Genomic DNA, 20,384 nt, shown 5'->3' on the forward strand with positions numbered 1-20,384 from the left:
CTGCCTGGCCTGGCCTTCTCCCTTCTTGCCCCGGATGTGGACGTTTGGATGTCATGGGGCGGTGGAGCAGGGCTGGAGGGCTGCTCTGGTGTGGCCAGACTCCCGCCTGCTCCTGCCTCTCCTTCCAAGTCCTTGGTAGCAGAGTGGCTGCCTCACTGCCTCTCGCTGCAGGCTGCCTGGTCTGTTCGCGCCCGCTGGCTATTCTTAGCCTTCGTGACAGTCTGCGCTGGAGTGTTCCCTTCCCACTCCTGTGCTGTGCTCCTAGAACACTGGCATTTGGCATTTTGTTCCTGGGCCCTGTTTTTCTGTTCCGTTATTTCTCGGTGTTGCCTCCGCTGTCTGGGTTTCTATCTTTGCAGCAGCTTGAGTCAAGGCTGTCTTGATTTTCCTCCATCTCCAATGATGCCGCAGCAGGGCCAGGTAGCTTTGTGTTCTAGGCACTTTCTGAGGCAGCCTTGTTTCTCTTTAATATTTAAAGGAAGGGTCTTCATGTTGTTGCTTCTCTTACATTGTCTTGTAACACCCTCTCTCCCTTAGCTACAGTTTCACCTCCATAGTTTGTTCCTGGAGGACCTGAATGAGAGAGTATGGTAAACTCCAGAAACAATTCATGGGCTGTGAAGTGTGCGCTAGTCTGAGGTGTGAGGTGGAAGCTCAGGCTGCCCCTGGTCCAGACACTGCGCTGCAGACAGACCTGTCCTCAGGGCTCGATGTGTGTCCCGAAGTGATTTGTATTTCATGGGGTCAGCTCTCTAGGGCCTGATTTCAACAAAGCCCGTGCTGGATCTGCCCTGCTGTGATATCCCAGCCACGCACAGTGCTGTCCTCAGCAGCCCTTCTTTGAGTGATGCCGGGAATTCCGCCTTCTTCCACTGGAAGCCTGGGGCATGTCCGTCCTTGTGTGTGTGTTTCTGTGACAAGTCTTGCCCAGTGCCATTTCTTGGTATTATTTGTGATCTTACTTTGCAGAGCAGGATAGTTTCCCAGACCCCACAGGGTCTTCCTGAGCTGAGCTTTCCTCCATCAGACTTTCAGGCTCTCGGAAGGGCCTCGGGGCGGGGGGCCGGGGAAGCCCTAGGGGCCGCCTCCCGGCCTTGCAGTGTCTGGCTGCCTCCAAACACCACCTCGCCCGGAGCTGCATGCCCTGAAGGAACAATGTGGCTCTTCAGCTGGTGTTTTCCAGGCGCAGTTCATTCTGTCTCACTCAAAAGCCTCACTGGGGCAGTGACTGCGGCCCGCCCGACTTCTGATGAATACAGAATGTGCAGATTTTGCTGGGAGGGAGGGATGGATCGTCGGGCTTTGCCTTTCCACCAGAGGTCGGGGTCGCCTTTGGGAGCAGCTGGGTCCCCTGGACACAGACGGAAGGACCCAACCGGACCAGGTGCATCTTCGGGAGGACTTCCTGCCTTTAGACCCACCCCTGGGCTCTGGTCTCCATGCCTCCTTCTTTTTAAAATAAACTTCTTTTGTTTTAAGACAATTTAGATGTACAGGAAAATTGTGGAAGTGGTATAGAAAGTCGCCATATAACCCGCACCGAGTTTCCTCTGCTCCTGACGTTTTTAACCCAAATCCACCCTTAAGGAAGTGACGGCACGGTGGGCTCCTGGCAGTGCCCACCAGGCTGGCCTCTCAGCCCTCAGGACCCGGCTGTCCCTTTCCCGGTCCATACGGCTGACCGTGGGGTCCTCTACCCACCTCCAGTGGGCGCCGAGGTAGGCCGTGTGTGTTCCTGTGCGCACACCTGAGGAGAAGTTTATCCATCAGATACACCAAAAGATGAACAATGACAGCAAAATAGAATTGTAGTAATACATTGTCACAAAAGCCTCGTGGATTCGGTGTCTCTGTCTCCAAGCATCTTCCCGTACTCTACCTGTGGGTTTCCAGTGTTGCAGGGATGAGCCGGCTGAGCTCTCTCACCTTGCTTGTCAGAGACAGTCTTTATTCTCCCTCACCTTTAGAGTAATTCTCCTGAGCTTGTATAAACACCATGTCAATGCATTTTCTTCTTTCCATATTGGAGCATTTCACACCCCTGTTCTTGCCTGCATGGTTGATACGAAGTCCACAGTAATCTTTATTCCTTCTCGTCTGCGGGGAAGATGGGCTTTTCCTGACTTCAAACAATTTTCTTTTGGGTTTGAACAATTTTAACATGAAATATATGCATTGTCCTTTTTTTTTTTTTTTAATCTATTGGGCTTGGTGTCCCCTGTGCTTCCTGAACCTGTAGCTCGGTGTTATTAATTTCGGAAGGTTCTCGCCATTGTAATTTCAGGTATTCCTTCTGTACCGACTCTTTCCTTTCTCTGGTGTCCCGGTTGCCCACGTTACGTCCTTCACAGTTGGCCCACAGGCCTGGGGTGGTGTTATTGGGGTACTCTGCACTTCCGTACGAGACGTTCTTGTCAACCCATCCTGAGCTTCAAGCCTTGCTTCGGCTCTTTAGTCCACCAATGACCCACCAGATTCACTCCTCCCGGCTGCAGAGGGGTTTCAATTTCTAACCTTCAGTTTGATTTGTTGGTACCTTTATGGCTGTCCGCGCACTTCACCGGTCTGTTCTGTGTGCCGTGTACTTTCTCCGTTGTGACTCAGCCTGTTAATCACCCTTCCTTTGCCTTTCTTGTCTGATAATTCCAGTGTGTGTCCTGTGAGTCTGCGCTGATGCACGTTTTGTTTTCCTCGCCTTTGCTGCTCTGCATGTTGGGCTTCGCGTTGATCCTTCGAGGACGGGCTGGGCCTGATGGCTGTTGTAGCCAGAGAGGCCACAGGCTGCAGACTCTGGCGCCTGGGTCGGGTTTGGCTTTTGCTCTCCTTTCCAGTGTTCCTGCTCCCTCCTTGCATGCAGCAGGACCCGCATTGCTGCGGTGCAGCAGCAGCGAGCAGTGTCGGGCAGGGTCCGTGTGGTTCCCTCTGGAGGGGAGGACGCCCACAGGGCCAGGTGCAGGACGGCCTTTCCCAGGCATGCTGGGCTTTGGGAACAGATTTTCTTTGGATCAGAGTTCTACGGGGAGGGAGTTGATCCTTGGCCGCCAGCTTCCTGAGGGCACCTTCGAGGTGCACTTCAGCTGCATGGAGAAGGATCCATCTTCCCGGCCTCCGCCCTCCACACCACCCTCTGGGGACTCGGAGAGGACCGTGGAGGAACTGACCAGTGTGCAGCTCCCGGCTCACTCCGGAACTTGGGCTCGACCCTGGGGGAAGGGTAGAAATGGGGTGCAGAATCCCCACAGCGTGCAGGGCTAGGTGGTCCCTCTGGCAGAGCAGAGTCAGAAGCAGAAACCGCCCATCTCTTCCCATCCATGCGGACTGAACTGAATCCCAACCCTGCTGCGGAAGCCAGACTCCAGATGGGGCAGCTGAGGCCGCTCTGACTCAGAAGTCCTGGCCACGCCTGCTTCCCGGCTGAGAGAGCCCAGGGAAAGGGCACCGCAGCGGGCATTCACCTGGGCCTGTCTACCCGTCCTCCTTTCCAGGAACTGATTTAAAGGCCTGGAGCTCCTTGGCCGCCCACCCTCCGGGGCTGACCTGTGGGACACTGAGTCCTCATGTGGCAGAGCCTCCCCTGACAGCTCCTGGTGAGGGACACAGCAGCCTGGCAGCTGGAGCTGCCCATGGACTCACCAGGCGGGGCAGAGCCACTCTCCCCGCTCCGTGCTGAGCAGGGCTTCCTGCTGTGCACTGCAGGGGCCACTGGACATCTGCAGGGCAGCGAGAGCCTCACTCCAGGTCGCTGCCAATAGTGCAGGGCTGAGGGGGTCCTGAGGATCCCGCTCGCTGCTCTCAGGTGACAAACCGTCGTGCCACTGCCCACATGCGCACATCCGTCTCTGCCCTACCTGGCTGCAAGGCCTCCTGGTGTCCACACATCCTCAAATGTGGAGTGACAACCCCTCCCCTCTCCCTGGCAGTGCTGCAGGCAGACACTGCTGAGGCTTTTCCACAGGGCTGGAGATAGGGAGCACACGGATCCTCCCTGCCTGGAGGAGGATGGAGGAGCTGAGGGAGCAGAGTCAGATAAGGATCTTGCCCCAGGCAGATGGACGAAATGTAGATGTGGGTGCTGGAGCTCAAGCAGCCAAGTTGGAACTGAAGGGGAACCACACCCTGAAGATGTCCTGGAGACAGTCAGAGGAGCCTCCTTCTCCACAGATGAGCAGTGGGGCCTCCCTGGACTGCATTTCTCTACCCTACGTGTGGGAGAAGCAAGCTGGGCCCATCGAAGCTGCTACAGTCCGGAGTCCCTGTCACTTGTGACGGTTGCCCCCTGACACACGCACCGTCCCAGGAGCATTTCCTGCCCCTCTGTGGGTGCTGATCGGAGCAGGTTCTGGGCATCCAGCCCCCCCCCCAGACACTTGTGCCCCAAACCTTCCCTGCAAGAGCAGCTTGGACAAAAAAGTGCCCGGCAAGGGCCTTCGGGGGATGGCCTGGTGGGCAGCGAGGGCTCCAGTGGGGCAGGGAATCGTACCTACTGGCTGCTCGCGCATGCCTGGCCTCCCCTGGCTGCCGGGAGCTTCCTTCTGCAGCAGGAAACTGGGTGGCACCCGGGTCCAGCTTCTGTTCACACTTCCTGCACTCAGCAGGGCAGGTCTGACGAGGTGGGCTTGGCCATCACTTCTGTCTCCTGACGGCTGATCAGGAACTGGAGGCTGCAGCCCCGAACCCCACTTCCCCCTCAATGATGCTCAGCTCCTGCCAGACTGGCCTCTGGGATCAGAACCCTGCCCGGACTCCAGGGCTCCATGCTGCTGGAAGCCAGGCTGTCACTGTCCCCCCAGCTTCCCTCGGTGCGTCCCCTCTTCCACATGACAGCCATGCAGGCAGCACGGGTCCACAGGAGGAATGGGCAGGCCCTCCTGCTCCACTTCCGTCCCTGCTGCGGGGGGGGGGGGGGCAGGCAGAGTCTGTGTGGAGGAGCAGGTGCTCTGAGGGGACGTCAGGGACCCTCAGCTCCAGGGACCCTGCAGTGTCACCGGGCGAGCTCCACTTCAAGCTGAGCTGCGTCTTTCCCTGATGGCATCTCCTCTCTGGTCCTGTGCAGGGCCCCTGACTGAGGGTCCCAAGGGTGGCTGGGGGGAAAGGGCCCCCGCTGCACCCCAAAGCCGGGCAGGCCTGGAGCCAGTCCCACTGTGGCCATCAGGGACTCTGTGCCCATCACTGCTCTGCAGCCTGCGTAGTCACCCACCGGCTCATAAGACTTCATCTCTCCTGATTCAGCTCTGGGCGCCGGAGCCTCTGGAGTGGATTTCTCATATGGCATCTGTATCTTCTCCACACCAGAGGGGTGGGGAGGCCCGGGCTGGGGCTTGCAATATTTGACCCCCTTGGTACAGACAGGGCCTGGCAGGAGGAGCTCGGGAATGCTGAGTGACGTGAATGTCCCCACCCAGGTCCTGGGGCTCGGGGGTGGGTTAGACACAGCCCAGCAGCCAGTGAGTGTGACAAGCACAGCATCCTCCTCCTGGGGGGCCCGGTCCCTTCCCCTCTAGACACTTGTGCACATTACGAGCTTGTGGTTAAAACGAGGCCATGTCACTCTGCGTGATCAGGTGTAAGAAACCAGGGAGACGGACGGCCCTGGAAGGGCCGGGTGTTTTTAATGCGCGGTAATCGCAGCTCTCTGCCAGGACACGCTTTGTTCTTGAGAACTGGAATAGACTTTGATGTCTTCTGAGAGCTCGGGGCATTCTCAGTCCTCACAGAGCGGGGAGCATGGGGACGGGCACACGCGGGAGGGAGCTTTAGTCCTGGGACTGCCCGCCCCGAGCCTGTCCCATGAGGGCAGCAAGGTCAGGGCCAGGCAGCCTCGTGAGCTGGGATGGTTGGGGGCCTGCAGGGAACCTCTGCTTCCAGGGAGCGAGTCCAGGGCGGTGCTGCACCCAGGGGCCACATGTCAGCCTGGGCGGGGTCAGGGCCAGGCCTGGGCCACAGAGCTGCACCCTGGCCAGTTTGGATGAAGAGGGGTACGGCGAGGATCCCCTGGCCCTCACTCAGCCGTGCACGCAGTGAGGAGGTGACTGTGGGTGCCTGCCGCTCGGATGAGGACTGAGCTGGGACTGCAGACCTAGTGGTGGCAGCAGAGGTCACCTGAGCTGCTTCACACCACACATCTGGAAAGCAGGAGCCGCCCCGAAGCTGGACGCTCTCTTCCTGAGCCTGGGAGCCTTACAGCCCATGTCACCATGCAGCCCGGTCCCAGGCCAAGGCCAGGAGGCAACACTAGGTGCAGGGCCACGTTCTACTGTTTCCTCAGCAACACCCCGTGAGAGTCCGAGAGCTGTTAGGATGGGCGGGAGACTTGGGGTGCAGCCCATGCATGAGGCCCCAGCTTCCACCTAGCTCTGCAAAACAAAACCAAAAGCAGAAGAGATGTGGGAGCAGCAGAAACTTGCCCGTCCCTAACACCAGCCACTCGGTGGGCTTCCAGGAGCCTCCTGGCACCCGGGCCTCTCCACAGCTTGGCAGTCAGGGGTCTAGGCTGGGTCTGGAATCCAGGGTGGCTCCCCGGGCTCTATCCCATGACCCTGCATGGTTCCAGGGCAAACTGCAAGTGATGGGACTTGTGAGCTGTCAGCACGTATCACCTAGGTGTGTCCCACGTAGGTAATGCTTCACCACCCAGGTGGGCATGGCTGTGTCGTTTCCCTTGGTCTGTGTGCTCCGCTGACTGAGGGGATGGACAGAGGCAGCAGATGGAGAACCGTGGGCTTGGCCTTTGGTCCAGGGAAGGGAGCCCCTGTGGAGGTCAAGGCTGCCCGGCAGTGAGCTTTCTCTGGGGATGAGTCTGGCCAGAAGTGCAGAAGCAGAGTGCACTTCCAGGGCCCACACTTCCATAAAGCACCTCATGCTCATGACAGCCCCCACTCAGGGCCCTTTTCTGTCCTCTTACAGATGGAGAAACTGGAGCACAGGACGGAAATCTAGGCAGAGACACAATTCTGTCTCTGGGATCTGATCTGGCTCTGTACTCTGAGAACTCCTCAAGGGGAAGTGGGGGAAACCAGCTCTTATCTGCTCCAGAAAAACAAAAAGGGAGGTGGTTTGGCTCCTGGACCTGAAATGCTACATAACAGGCCTTGCCTCAGGTACAGCTTGATGTCATTACAATCGAGTCCTTTTTGTTTTTCCATCTAAAATCTCTGCCTGTAGCTGATCTGGCTTCATTATCAGGCTCCAAAAGGCAAGTCATCCTATTCCTTCAGGCTCCGCCATCATAGTGACAAGATGGCAGCCCACAGCTGTTCACTTCCTCTCAGGCCAAGGCGCTCCCATCAGCCTGGAGCAAGTCCCAAAGCTTACTCTGATTGGATATGTTTTGGACAAATGGCCAGCTCTGAACTAATCACTGCGCAGGGCATGGCTGCAGAAAGTGTAAAACTATTTTCCACTGGCCCCAGGACAAATGCTGCCACTTCCTCTAATTGGACTGGTTGAGCCATGTGACCATCTTTACACTAGTCATGACTGACCACAGTCCTCTCACTGGGCCAAGGATGCCCCCCTGTGCAGGGTGGCAGGGGAAGGGAAGGGTGATCCCCACAGAATCTGGAGTCTGTCCCTTGGGGTCCTGCTTTGGAGGCTGTGGCCGTAGGAGAGGACAAGACCTGGGCACCTCCTCCTCTCCTTCCGGTAGCTCCAGACCCTTCTGGGTGAGACCTCCCTGATGTGGAACTGGGGTTTGTATGTTCACTGGGCAGAAAACGCCTGGAGCTTGGCAAGGGCCGGAGGCTCTGAGTGGATTTACATTCATATCCAGAATGCTAAGTGTATGATACTGGAAGCTGTCAAGTCATCGACATCCAGGATATCACAGATCTGCAGACTGTACAGAGCTTGGTGGCGTGAAACACTAGTTGGGGGGATTTTCCGCTCCATTTGGGAACCAGAAATGCAGCCTAATGACCTTGAAAGCTGTGAGACACCTGTAGGAAGTGAGAGTCTTGGGCTCCTGGCACAGGGCCTGAGGGCTGCTGCAGCCCTCAGCCCAGTGTGTAGGTGAGGGCAGCGGCCACCCTGTGGCAGGAGGCTCAGTCCTAGCAGGAGGCGGCCCCTGTGGCGATACGGCGGGGAGGGGGGGAGCCTCGATGGTATCCGTGATGGTGGGGCAGAGGAGTCCCGCCCCCTGTGAATGTGTCACCTCACCTCATGGTCAGGGCTGTGGACTGGCGATGGGGAGGTGGCAGCCGGAGGACCCAGGCCAGTGCAATCCCAGGAGCCCTCAGCATGGAGAACGTCCCCGCTGAACCTGAGGGATGAGCCCAGAGTGGGGGAGAGGTGGAGTCGAAGTGGGTCTTGTGCTGCTGCTGGCTCTGAGGACAAAGAAGCTGGGAGCTGGGGGCGCAGGGGCCTTTGCAGTTGGAAAGGCCCCGCCGACAGCCATAGGAAGTGGGGCTCTGTCCGACAGGTCCAGTGAGTGAGGACACAGCCCCTGGGTCTCCAGCAGGGGCCGAGGCCTGGGGACACCTTGACTGCAGCCCCATGAGATCCCCATCAGGCTTCTAACCCACAGAATGCTGAGAAAATGCAGGTGCTGCTGGGCCTAGAAAGCGGGGTGACCTTGAGGCAGCTGCGGGCATCTTATACCCACACTTGCGTCTCTGCAGGCTGCTGCCCCAGAGGCCAGCTGTGTGCAGGTGTCCGGCAGACCTGGCCTGGGGCCAGGACAGCTTTGGAGGGAGAAGGTCAGAGAGCCTGCAGGGTCCTGAAGGCAGAGCAGGGGCTCAGCCCCAAGCCCCCAGCCCGAGCTGGGCCCGAGATGGACCGGAGATGGACCCCCCGCCAGTGGGGGGCGCTGCATGCACAGTGCAGACCTGGCCTGGACCGCAGAGCAGCCTGGGCCTGAGAGAGGGGCCTTTCCTGGGGCTTTGCTTCCTGCTGAGATCGCGTGTGTGCTCTGTGGCCCCGACTGAAACGGTCGGGGAGGGGTTGTTGCTCCGTTCCCTGCAGGTCTGAGCCTCTGCGTTATTTATGGAGCAGTTGGGGACTCTCCCAGCCCCCTGTCTTCCCCGCTGTGCCAGGCTCAGGCTCCAGAGCGCCCTCTGCCCTGTGGGGCGACAGCTTCTCAGCGCCCGGCTCCAGTTCTCAGATGAGGCTGGCCGTGTCCACCTCTGCCCAGGACAAGCCCTCGCTGAGTGGACCGAGGACCCGGCCCCACCCTCCCTTCCTGGTGTCATGGTTACAGCTGGTCACGCTCTGCTGATCACCTCGTGTGTCAGAGCCTGGGCAGGGGGACACAGCGAGGTGGCGGACAAGATCACAGCCTCTCCCCAGGCACGCGATTTTGACTTGCATTTTGAATTTTGAGTTCTGGATATTCAGTGCTTTCTCATGGATGTGACAAACTTCAGCTGCGTCCCATCGTGTGTGGCCTCCGCTCTGCCATCTCCAGAGTCCTGGGGGCATTGGTCAGGGGACACCATAGCCCCTGGTGCATCCTGAGAGACAGAAAGAGCCCTGCTGGCCCAGGATGGGGTGGTGACAGTGCGGGAGGAGCAGAGGTGTCCTGGCGAGGGGAGGGAGCACACGCAGCTGCAGGGAGCTGCTGGTGTCCTGGAGGTGCCTCATCGTACTCCAGGTCATGGAGGAAGCTTCCTGAGAAGTACAAGCAGGAGGAGGGGAGCAGAGGGACCCACCTGCAGCAAAGGAGAGAGCATCTTGCCTTCCCACCTATGGCCTTCAAGCCACTTGGCCTCTTTAAAAAAAAATGCTAGAGCTGGGGATTTAGCTCAGTAGTTTTGCCTCCTATCTTGAAAGCGTAAGGACCCAAGTTCGATCCCCGGTACCCCCCAAAAAAAAACTCTCAAAAAAAAAATGCTATAATACTCAAAAGGCAGTTTTTTACACACACACACACACACACGTACACATATAAAACTATATTATACATGTAATATGTGGCCCGAGATCATCTCTTCGCACTCAGCATAGCCCAGGCCAGAGGCGAGACACACCTGACAGCAGACGAAGAGGGAAACAAGATTTGGACAAACTGTAACCAAGCCGACCAGCAGGCATGGAGCACTTCGCCCAAGAAGCACAGGGCACAGCCCTCCCACACGCACCAGGGCCAGACCGGGCTCAGCCACACACCAGCCCCCCCACATTTAAAAGATTAGAGTCCTGCAGTCTCTGGTCTGACCACAGGGGAATGGAGCTAGACAGCAATAATGAAGACACCTAGAATTTCACAAATACATGGAACCTAAGCCCTGTACTCATCATGGAAGACGAAATCACAAAGCAATCCTTTAAAACACATGAGTAAAAAAACCCAAAATGCAAATCTGTGGAATGCAGTGAAAGCAGCTCCTACAGGTAAATTTACAGCAGTAAACATCAACTTTAAAAAAGAAGAAAACCCTCAAATCCATAATCTAACTTCATACCTTAAGAAACTAGAAAAAGAAGAGCAAGTAAGCCTAAAACTAGAGAGAAGGAACCAAAGATTACCACAAAGACAAAATAAAAACAGAAAAAAACCAAATAGAATCAATGCAAAAATTGGTTCTTTAAATATACCAAAAATTTACAAAATATTAGCAAGTTGAAGAGAAATAAAATGCAAGTAAATAGTAAGTGAAGGTGGGACCCTACTGCTTGTCGTGGTTCAGATCTGAAGCATCCCCAAAGGCTCACAGGCTGAAAGGCTTGGTCTCAGATGCAGCCATGTCAGAGAGGAGGACTGTGGGAAGCAACCGTACGGTGAGGACTCCAGTGTCATCCGTGGTTAATCCACTGATGGGTTCATAATCGAATATACTACTGCGAGGTGCTGAGACTGCAGGAGGCAGGCCTAGTGGAGGAGTAGGTCACAGAGTGTCCCCAGCACCTCCCTCTGGTTCCCCTACCTCTGTGCCTCCTGCCTACCATGAGGTGAACTGCTTTGCTCCACACAAGCTCCCTACCATGATTTTCTGCCTTGCTACAGCCCTGAAGCAACTGAACCAAGTAACCATGGGCTGAATACTCTGAAACCAAGAGCCAAAATAAACCTTTCCTCCTTTATGCTCATTTTCTCAGGGACTTTGTCACAGTAACGCAAAGCTAACTAATGCATTACTGACATTACAGAACTAAGGAGGATTAGAAAGCTATGTAATTGTATGCCCAAAAATCTAGATATTCAAGGAGTTAACTGAAACTTCCTGAAACAGAATACAAAAATTTTATCAGCTCTACACTTCTTAAAGAGATTGACTCAGTAACCAAAACCTCCCAACAATGAAAAGCCCAGACTCAGATACCTTTATGGGGGAGTGCTACCAAACATTTAAGGAAGACTCAGCACCAGTTATTCGATTTTCTCAAAAAGCAGAAGAGGGGAACAATGGCAAACTTATGAGTCCAGTGTTGCTATGATACCAGATCTAGATGAACCCCAGAGGAAAACTGCAAACCAACATCCCTCATGAATGCAGATGCAAGAATCCTTAACAAAATCCTAGCGAACCGAAGCCCAGTGCACAGTAGACAGTAAAAAGATTCTCTATCCAACCAAGATTATATGTGTAACCAAGGGTGACCGGTCCCACGACTGCAGGGTGGCTCAGCAACGGAAACTCAGGGTGACCTGTCCCGCTGACCACGGATAGAAGGGGATGCTTATGTGATAACTAACCATCTCAGCCACTGGAGAAAACAGTCACCAAAGCCCAGCACTCTTTCTTAACAAAAACACCCAGGAAATTCAGAGCAGCAGGAAATGGCCTAGGCACAAGACAGGGATTTCTGAAAATCCACAGCAATCTGCATGCAGTTAAGACAAAGCACGGCTCTAAACTTCAGAGCCAAGCAGGGCAGCCCTTTCCCACCCCACTCTGCAGCCCTGCATAGAAACCTGTGGCCAGGGCCTGGTGATGGAGAAAAGGATCAAGATCCAGATCGGGAAGGGCCAAATCCAGTGATCCGTACCTGAGATGATGCAGTGGTGTATATTCCGTGGTGGCCCACACCGGTGATCCCAGCACTTGGGAGGCTGAGGCAGGAGGATCACCACAGGTTCAGGCTAACCTGGGCTACATAGAGAGATCCTGTCTTGAAATAGAAAAAGAATGAAAATATCCTACAGAGTAAACACACACACTGGTAGAGCTAGTAATACAGCAAAGCAGCAAGGAACAAGACTATCCAAGAAACAGATGGGTTTTTTTACATCATCAGCAAAGAACAATCCAAAAAAATTTGATAAACCAATCTGATTTCTAGCAGCATCTAAGGGGTCAAAATGCACAGGAATAAATTTGAACCAGGAGATGAAAGACCCGTACACTGAAAACTACAAACCATTGTCAATGCATTAAATGCCACCCAATTGTTCGCTTTAAAATTGTTCATTTTGTTCAGTGAGTTTTACCTTAAAAAAGTAGAGCAAAAGAAATGGTGGTGGCTGACAAAGAAGCCTGAGGGAAAATGGAAAAGTTTTAAGTCTGAGCAATTTCAGTTTTCTGTCAGGTGTAAATTAAAAATAACCCGGAGTGAGCTGACTAAAAACTCAAGCGGTGTCTGCTTGCCAAGGTGAGCAGGAGAAATGAGATATGAAGAACATGAAATGCTGCTCTGACTAGACGTTAATAACCCGCGGGCGGCATGCGAAAGGAGAGATCTGTGGAGCCAGAATATCAATTTCAGTGTTAAAAATAAGCAGCAGCTCTTGTTCCTGTTATTCCTCTAAAATGGAGGCTTAAACATTAGGCCCCAACAGATGACGGACGGATCCTAGGAACAAAAGTGCCCGTTAACATAAATACTTAGGGTCTGAGCCTCTTGGAGGGGGCAAAGGTTTTGGTCAGCACCTGGGCCTAGGCCCCTTTCACCCCAGCTCCGGGCATGGCCAGCGCCCAGGGTGTTGCTGAGCGGTGACTCCGCCCCCGCTGAGTGGGCAGCTGCTGTTACCCGGATTTCGGTGAGGAAGCTGCTCACTTGGCCGCAAGTCCCCAGGCACCGACCCAGGCTCCACACAGGCCAGCTCCGCCAGGACACCCAGGACAGCAGGCACAGCGCGCCCAGGCTGCGGATGACGCCTACGAGGCCCCGGCTGTGGGCGCCATCCAGCTCCTCGCGTGGGCGCTCTCAGGAGCCCTGGTGCCTGACTGCCCACTGCACGCGGTGTCCCCAGCGTCCCTTCCACCCACCCCACGCTCTTCATGTCAGGGCCACGCCACACGAAGGTGGAGGCAGCGTCACACCCGGCTCAGGCAGGCAGGGCCGAAGTCCTTCCTGAAGGGAACGGTTTTCATCATCAGCCAGGAGGGCAAAGAGGGCGGGCCTGGGACTGGTGCAGAGCCAGCACCACCGTCACTGGCCTGCGACAGGTGGCCCTGCACGGCCAGGCCACAGCGCCCGCTTCCTGCCCCGCACGGCCGGGCTCTTCCTCCACACTGGGAGCTGCTGCACTGGGAAGGACAGGAGCACGAGTCCCTCACCCTGCACAGGCAGAGGACACAGGTCACGCCCGGCTGCAGAGCCGGGGGAGGCACAGCCCCACGCAGGCCGGTGGCTGAGCCCCTGTTGCCCCTCCAGGCCAGGCACGGGAACATGGTCAGGAGGCCCTTCCCAGGCCAGGAGCCCAGCCGTGTCCCCAGGGCAGGTCGGCAGCAGGGACACGGGGAACACAGGGCAGAGCTCAGGATGCACTCTCCCCTGTGGCGTGGTCACAGCTGTCCGCCCTCCACTCCCCTCAGCCCCGCTGAGTGAGCAGCTGGGCTCCGCGTCCCCTGGGTGTTTAGCAGCCACTGTCTGTCAATGCCACCCTGTGCCTGCCACTGCGGATGCTGCTGTACCTTCTTGAGGAAAAGGGGAGCCCTTGCCTGGCAAGACCAGGGAGGGGGGTTCTGGGGCCAGTGTTAAGATCCCAACCTCTCCAAGCCCCAATTGGCTGTGATGAACCTCCCCCCAAATTTCCCAGTTTCAGCCCCACTGCGTTTACCAGACAAGACAGCCATCACCCCCCGCCCCCCATGACCTCTGCACTATCCTGGAGCCTTGCACCTCAGTGAACCAATCACAGGCCTACCCTTGGACCAATCACAGGCCTGGAGCCCCTGTGTAAGCAGCACTCTGGGGCCACTTCACGGGTCAGTCTAGGAGGCTCCTCCCTGTGTCTGAACCCTGTGCTGTGGCACAGGCCTTGTTAAGGACAGACATTGGAGGTTCTGTGAACCTGCTTAGGATTTATTTCATGAGTAATGTGGTCTCCAAAAGTCCTATAAATCTACTTGGTATTTTGTGAGTAGTGTGCACAGAGCAGTCATTTCAAAAGAGAGAAATAAGCACCGGGAGTGAGTGGTCCTGGCCTGGGAGGGAGGGCCAAAGGGTGTCCAGGTTGGGGAAGGAAGGTTCTAGACCTGAGTGGGTTGGGACGTGGTCCAGGGGGACAAGGTGTAGGCAGGGACTCTCCTTGGTTCATGGTCACCCATCATGCACCACATGGCGCCAGGGGAGCTGCCCTCCATTTCCCAGCTTCCCTTGCTGCTAGGCCCTCAGGTGGCCCAGGCCCCACCAATCAGAAGCCTCCCATGAGCCTCTGCTCAGGAAGAGGCAGGAGGATGGGGTGCTGGGTGGGTCCCTCTGTAAGCGCCCACATGGGCCATGACACAGGGTGTCGTCAGGTCCCAGGCCTGGCAGTGGGCTGTGGGCTGTGTGAGTGGCCATCTTGTCTGGAAGATTCCTGGCGTCCACACTGGCCACCCCCAGATCGGCTCCATCCCCATCTCCCTGGGGTGTGGAGTCTCAGCCCCAGGTCTTGCCAGCTGGGTCAGACCTACCTGGAACCAGGCGGTGATCTGTGCAGAATCAGCCTGCAGCGTGGCCGAGAGCTGCAGCTTCTGCACTGAATCCACCCAGGGTGGTCACGTTGTTGGGTTAAGACCCGGAAATGCAGGGCCATGGGGGGGAGGCGGCAGGTTTACCCTCAAACATCCACCCTGTGGACTCCCAAGGACCAAGAGAGACAAAGCCAGAGAAAACAGCTTTGTTCCCAGGACCCAAGCACGACGCGCACCCAGAGGAGAGACCCAGACCCACAGGGACGTCACACATGCAAACTCAGACCCGCTCCCCACGGGCCCAGCCACAAAGGCACAGCTGAGGGGACCCAGCCGGGCGCTTCCTCCTGCGCTGCCCTGGACCTCAGAGGGAGCAGGGCTGCCCGGCTGGCCCTGGACCCCGGGAGACCCCGAGGCCGACCCTGAGCAGGACGCCATGACAGTGACAGCCACAGGATGCATGGGTCGCTGTGTGGCAGGGCACAGGGGATGCGGGTGGATAGCGATCACTCGCTGATGGTGCTTAGCCTGGCGCTAGTGACCAGCCTGGCCTGGGCAGCGTGTGGGCTGGCAGCCAGCACCCGTGCCCTCCAAGGGCAGAGCGGGCAGGGGGTGGGCGTGGCGTGTGCGCTGATCCTCAATGCAGGGGCTGGGGAGAGACAAGGACAGCAGCACCAGTCTGTGACCCCTCTAAGGCTGATTTACCCCCAGGCCCAGCCGCCGGCACTAATCCACTTCAAGGGGAGAGAACTTCGTCTGAGAGATGGCACCAGTGCAGTAACTGCAGGGAAATTATAATGCCACGGGATCCCACTATCTGTGTCTCGGCTGAAAGACGCCGAGCCGTGGGTCTGGCTGCTCCTCCCGAGGGCAGCACTGTGGTCCAGGCCTCCAGGCCATTCAGGAGGACTGGGCTTGACTGCAGCTCTCGGGCATCCAGGGCGTCTGGAGCTTTAGGGTTTGTCCTGGGGTCAGATTGGACGGCGTTCGGCTCATTCTGGGCTCTTTGCCCCAGGCCCTTCCCCTTCCCCTGTGTCCCTGAGCTGACCCTGTGGGGCATTTTGGGCTCTGACTGGGCCCCGGCTCTGCAGTAGCTGTGCCCCCCAAGGCCCGCTGTGGTCCCCTGGCTGAGGCTGCCCCACCCGGCCCTCCACCCAGGTCGGTGGCAGATTGCCGGCAGGGGCATCTTCGTCTCTGCTCTTCCACATGGTCCTGTGTGGTCCCCCTGCAGTGACTCTGTCCCCCTATGGCCCTGTGCAGACTCGCTCCTCACCCTGAACTCTGGCCTCCACCCGGCCACTCGCCTCCTGCTGCCCGGGTGCCCTCTGCCCCGCACCTGCCAAGCCTCGTCCTGCACCCCAGCCCCGAGGCCAGGCGCTCCCCCTCTGCCCGTGTGGCATCCTCACTGCGACCCGACCCTCCTGGGGCCCAGGTCCCCAGGCCCCGCTGGGTCCTCCAGGGCCCTTTATCCCTCGCGAGCTCAGCAAGCAGGCACGGTAGGGCTGTGCCCCCTGAGGTCACTCTCATTCAGCGCTGCCCAGCAGCATCCCCATGCAGCTCGGTGTCAGCCCCGCGACGCGCAGGACAGCCAGGACTTTCCAGTCAGAGGAGCAGACGTCCCAGCTCAGACTCCCTAAGAGGGGGAAGGGTTTGATTCAAACACAAAAGCTCACAGGCGAGTGAGCTTCAGGCCGGGCTGGGTCCCTGGGCCGTCAGCCCTGCCTCTCCCCACCTCTCCCCTGCCGCCCTCGCCCTCCGGGTCAGCTCCTCCTCAGACCCTGGAGGAGGCGTCAGGGGCCGCGTTGGCTGGAGGCCGGGAGCACCTGAGCCTCTCGGGGCCGCGGCTGGGTCCCGCCCGGGGCCTGCGTGTGCTGTCTCTGCAGGAGCGCGGTGTGTCTGTGAGACGCCAGCGCAGGCTGAGCAGAGTGGCGCTGCCCGGGCCTGAGCGGTGTGGGGTGAGAGGGGCCGAGGCTGCTGGGACGGGGAGCCGGTCACGGAGTGTGTTCCCGTGCTCAGCGCGCGCCCAGAGAGCCTCTCCCCTGTGGTGAGCAGGCCGTGTTCATGCATCGCAGCACAATTAAGATAATTTGTTAAATGAAAATAAACTAAATGAAACAGCCTCCATTTGTTTGCAGGAATAATCTCTCCTATCTAGCATAATGTTTGTTATATAACTTCATTGCGTCTCTTCACTGTATCACTGCAAACGGCACTGCAATTCAATGAGGTTAGGAGACTTATTATTCCAGCTCCCTCTGACTGCAGGCCTTGGTCACGAGAGGAACCTGCACCCCTGGGCTATCGATAGCTGCGCCCGCCTTGCCCGGTGCAGGGGACGTGTCCTTGGCGGCAGGAGGAGGAGCCCCCGCTGAGGACGCAGTCTCCGCAGGTCCGCAGCTCGGGGGTGGGTGCTGCCCCGTCCCGGGAGGACAGTCAGGGACGCCGTCCGTGGCAGAGGGAGCCGGGAGCAGCCTCTCAGGGACCTGCGGTGTGGCCCCTGCCCCTCCTGGTGCTGAGCAGCCGAGGGCACCGGGCATCCTGGCCCCGGGCTCCTGTGCCGCGGGCCTGCATCATGGACGCAATCTTGGTGCCTGTCCCGTGCCCGGGGTGGAGGCTGTGCCCACGCGTGGTCCCCAGCCCTCGCCCTTGCCCCCGCCCCTGGGGTTCAGGCTGAGTGCAGAGTGGGGCAGCTGACAGCTGTGACTTGCTGTTGTCCGGGAGAAGCGAGGGGGGTGGCAGGAGGGGCGGACGTCGGGGGAGGCTGCGTGCTCATCCTCACCTGGCTGGCGCCGTCCGTGCTGCGCTGCTGTCACCGTGCTCGCCGTGGGCTCCACGCGCTCATCACCTTGGCCATCGCCCCATCACTGTCACTCTCGGTGCCGCTCACTGGGTCCCTCGCTGGCTGAGTGCTCTGTCCATCGCCCCTTGGCTGGCATGCCAGCCTGTACCCCAGGTGTCCTCACTGTCCCCGCTCAATGGCCAAGACACTGAGGCAGCAAAGAGGCCTCAGCATCAGCGGCCTGCTGCTCGTCCCACGCCCAGCCCCAGCCTCCTGCACTGCACAGCTCGGCCTGGTCCTGCAGGCAGGCTCTGCTCGTCACCAGAGCCGCGCCTCTCCCGGGCTCTCTCGGCAGGCTGCGCCCCCTCCCGGGCCTGGGTCCAGCACGCCTGCCCCACTCCGGCCAGCGTCCTGCCGACCCCTCCCTGACGCCCATCCGCAGGCAGCTCCTGTCCCAGCCACAGGGCTCCCAGCACTGCTGCTGCTCCCCGCTGCCCTGGCCGCCCGCACAGTCCCACGTGTCCACGTGCTGTCCTCCCACCCGTGGTCCTGCTGTCTGGTGTCCCCAGTACCCCGGGGCTCCAGAAACAGCCGTGCTGCTCCTCCGGCAGTGGCTCTGCTGGTGCAGACAAGGACGGGGCACAGGAGGAGGGGGAGGAGGAAGAGGCGCTGTTTCCCGAAACACCTGGTCTCTGTCCTCGCGTCACAGCCCGCACATGTCATGCAACCGGGACGTCGTCCTGGCTTTGAGGCTCCTCCACTGCTCCTCCTGGGACTGAGCCTGGCCCTGAGCACGGGCGTGTGGTGTGGGCGATGCAGGGACCCTGACTGGGGAAGCAAGACTGACGCGGGGCGCGTCCTCCTGCTCAGCGGGGGACGCCTGTTCACAGAGGACTCGCGCTTGCTCATCTGCGCTGGCGTCACCTTTGTCCTCCTCATGGGAAGCCCGTCCGCCCGAGAACGCCGTCTCCTGCTGAGGTGTGATGAGGCTGTGCAGGCAGCACCGTGCTTGTTGGAAGGGCCAGCCTGGGCCCCCTGGTGACAGGAGCGGGAGCAGAGCCGGCCTCCTGGGAGCCATGTCCCCTCCCGGGTGGCCTAGCGGGAGCGGCCTCTGCTGCGGCTCTCGGCGCCCCAGCCCCAGAAGCCGGGCCAGGCACAGACACAAAGAAGCAGCACCAATGCGCAAGGTGCTGAGCCCACGCGCGGGAGCGTTGGTCACAGCACCTGCTCGCCCCGTCCTCCCTGCAGAGGAGGGGATTGTCTTCTGCTCAGGGTCCAGATGAGGAAACCGAGTCCTACAGCGGCTCATGCCGTTGTCCAAGGGTGCAAGTTACGAGTGAGGGGACCTGAGTCGTCTCCATTATTGTTGTTGTCATCATCATCGTCTTATCCCAGATCATCCCCATTACTAGCAACACTGCCAGGTTCCCCACGGACAGCACCATTGCTTTCACCACTATCCCTCATCACCTCCACCAAGTCTCCACCATCTCCACCCCCATCACCTTTACCCTTCGTACTCTGGCCTTCAGGCTGCTGTGGGTAAGTTTCTGCTCTGGACGGACCAGCCTGAGGGGCGCACACGCCTGAGGCTTCGTGGGAGAAAACAAATGTCCGTTCCTGTTTCCACACTTTGCTTCTCTGCACCACGCAGGAAGCATAGAGGCCAGGGCTCCGGTCCCGCCTGTGCTCGGCCGCCAGCTCAGACACTTCCGCTCCAGGGCGGTGTCCACAGCCGTCACCCTTTGCTCCCTTGTGCCAAGGTCTGAGGCTGTGTCCTTCCCTGGCCGGCTCCTCTGCCCTCTCCTGTCTCCAGCCCGAGTGCCCTCTGCCATGGCACGCAGGTCACCCATCCCGGGATTCATACCCCAAGGCTGGGAAGGCCCTGGAGGCCCAGTCTGGTCTCTCAGGCCACACAGCATCCTGAGTGTGGTGCTGGGGACCTATCTCCCCTCCAAGTCTCAGTTTCCTTGGGGTGGTGGCACCTCCTCACAGCTGTGGGTGTCACCTGGGGCGGGAGGAGGACGCACGTGAGAGCTCTGGGGAGGAGCTCTGTGTGGACTGAGGTTCTTCCAGGGCATCCTTGGCCCTCGTTTCCGGTCTGGGGACAAGGCCGGTGACACCCTCAGTGCAGACCAGGAAACTGCCTGGGCCGAGGCCTGCTGGCCTGCCCCTCGGCTCCACATGGCTGCTCTCCCAAGGGGACGGAAGGCAAGCGCTGGTGAGCGGCCCTCAGGAAGGTCTGGATGTGCGGATGAGCCAGGGAGAATTCGGGGTCCCCGGGGAAGCACAGCCTGCGGTCGTCGCTGTGCCTGCGCATGGCCCATGAGGCATTTCCGTGGACGTGAAGACCCAGCAGGCACAGCCCCTCCACGGCGAGCTGACTCTGGACCCGACAGCCGGGCACCTTTGTGGTGGGCTGGCATCTGCACCTGGGGTCCCCTGTGGCGGCTGCGGGGGACAATTCCCGTTTCCCACCCTCCCAGCCAGGCCCTCCCTGGGGGCTCCAGGTCCTACAGCGCTGGACAAGTGACCAGGGCCTGACGGCCAGGCTCGTCCCAGGGGTGCTGAGACCCAGGGAAGGGGCCGAGCTGGAAGGGTGTCTGCAGAGTGCCAGCCGGGCCTGGCTAGGGGGTTCCAGGCTCCCCCGAGCCCTGCTGCCCGGCCTCCCTGCCCACAGCCCTCAGTCCCAACAGCCCCACAGCCCGGTTTCCACAGCCCTTTGTCCTCTGCACTGGCTGCTGGCCCTGTGCTCGAGACCACTCTGCCAAAGTCGGGCAGCAAATGCTCGGGCAGCCGGCCCGGACCTGGTCCCGGAGGGAGGACGCAGC

The sequence above is a fragment of the Heterocephalus glaber genome, unplaced genomic scaffold (genome assembly GCF_053883595.1).
Source record: "Heterocephalus glaber isolate CG9 unplaced genomic scaffold, H.glaber_assembly_v1.0 deba00001687, whole genome shotgun sequence".
Lineage (NCBI taxonomy): Eukaryota > Metazoa > Chordata > Mammalia > Rodentia > Bathyergidae > Heterocephalus > Heterocephalus glaber.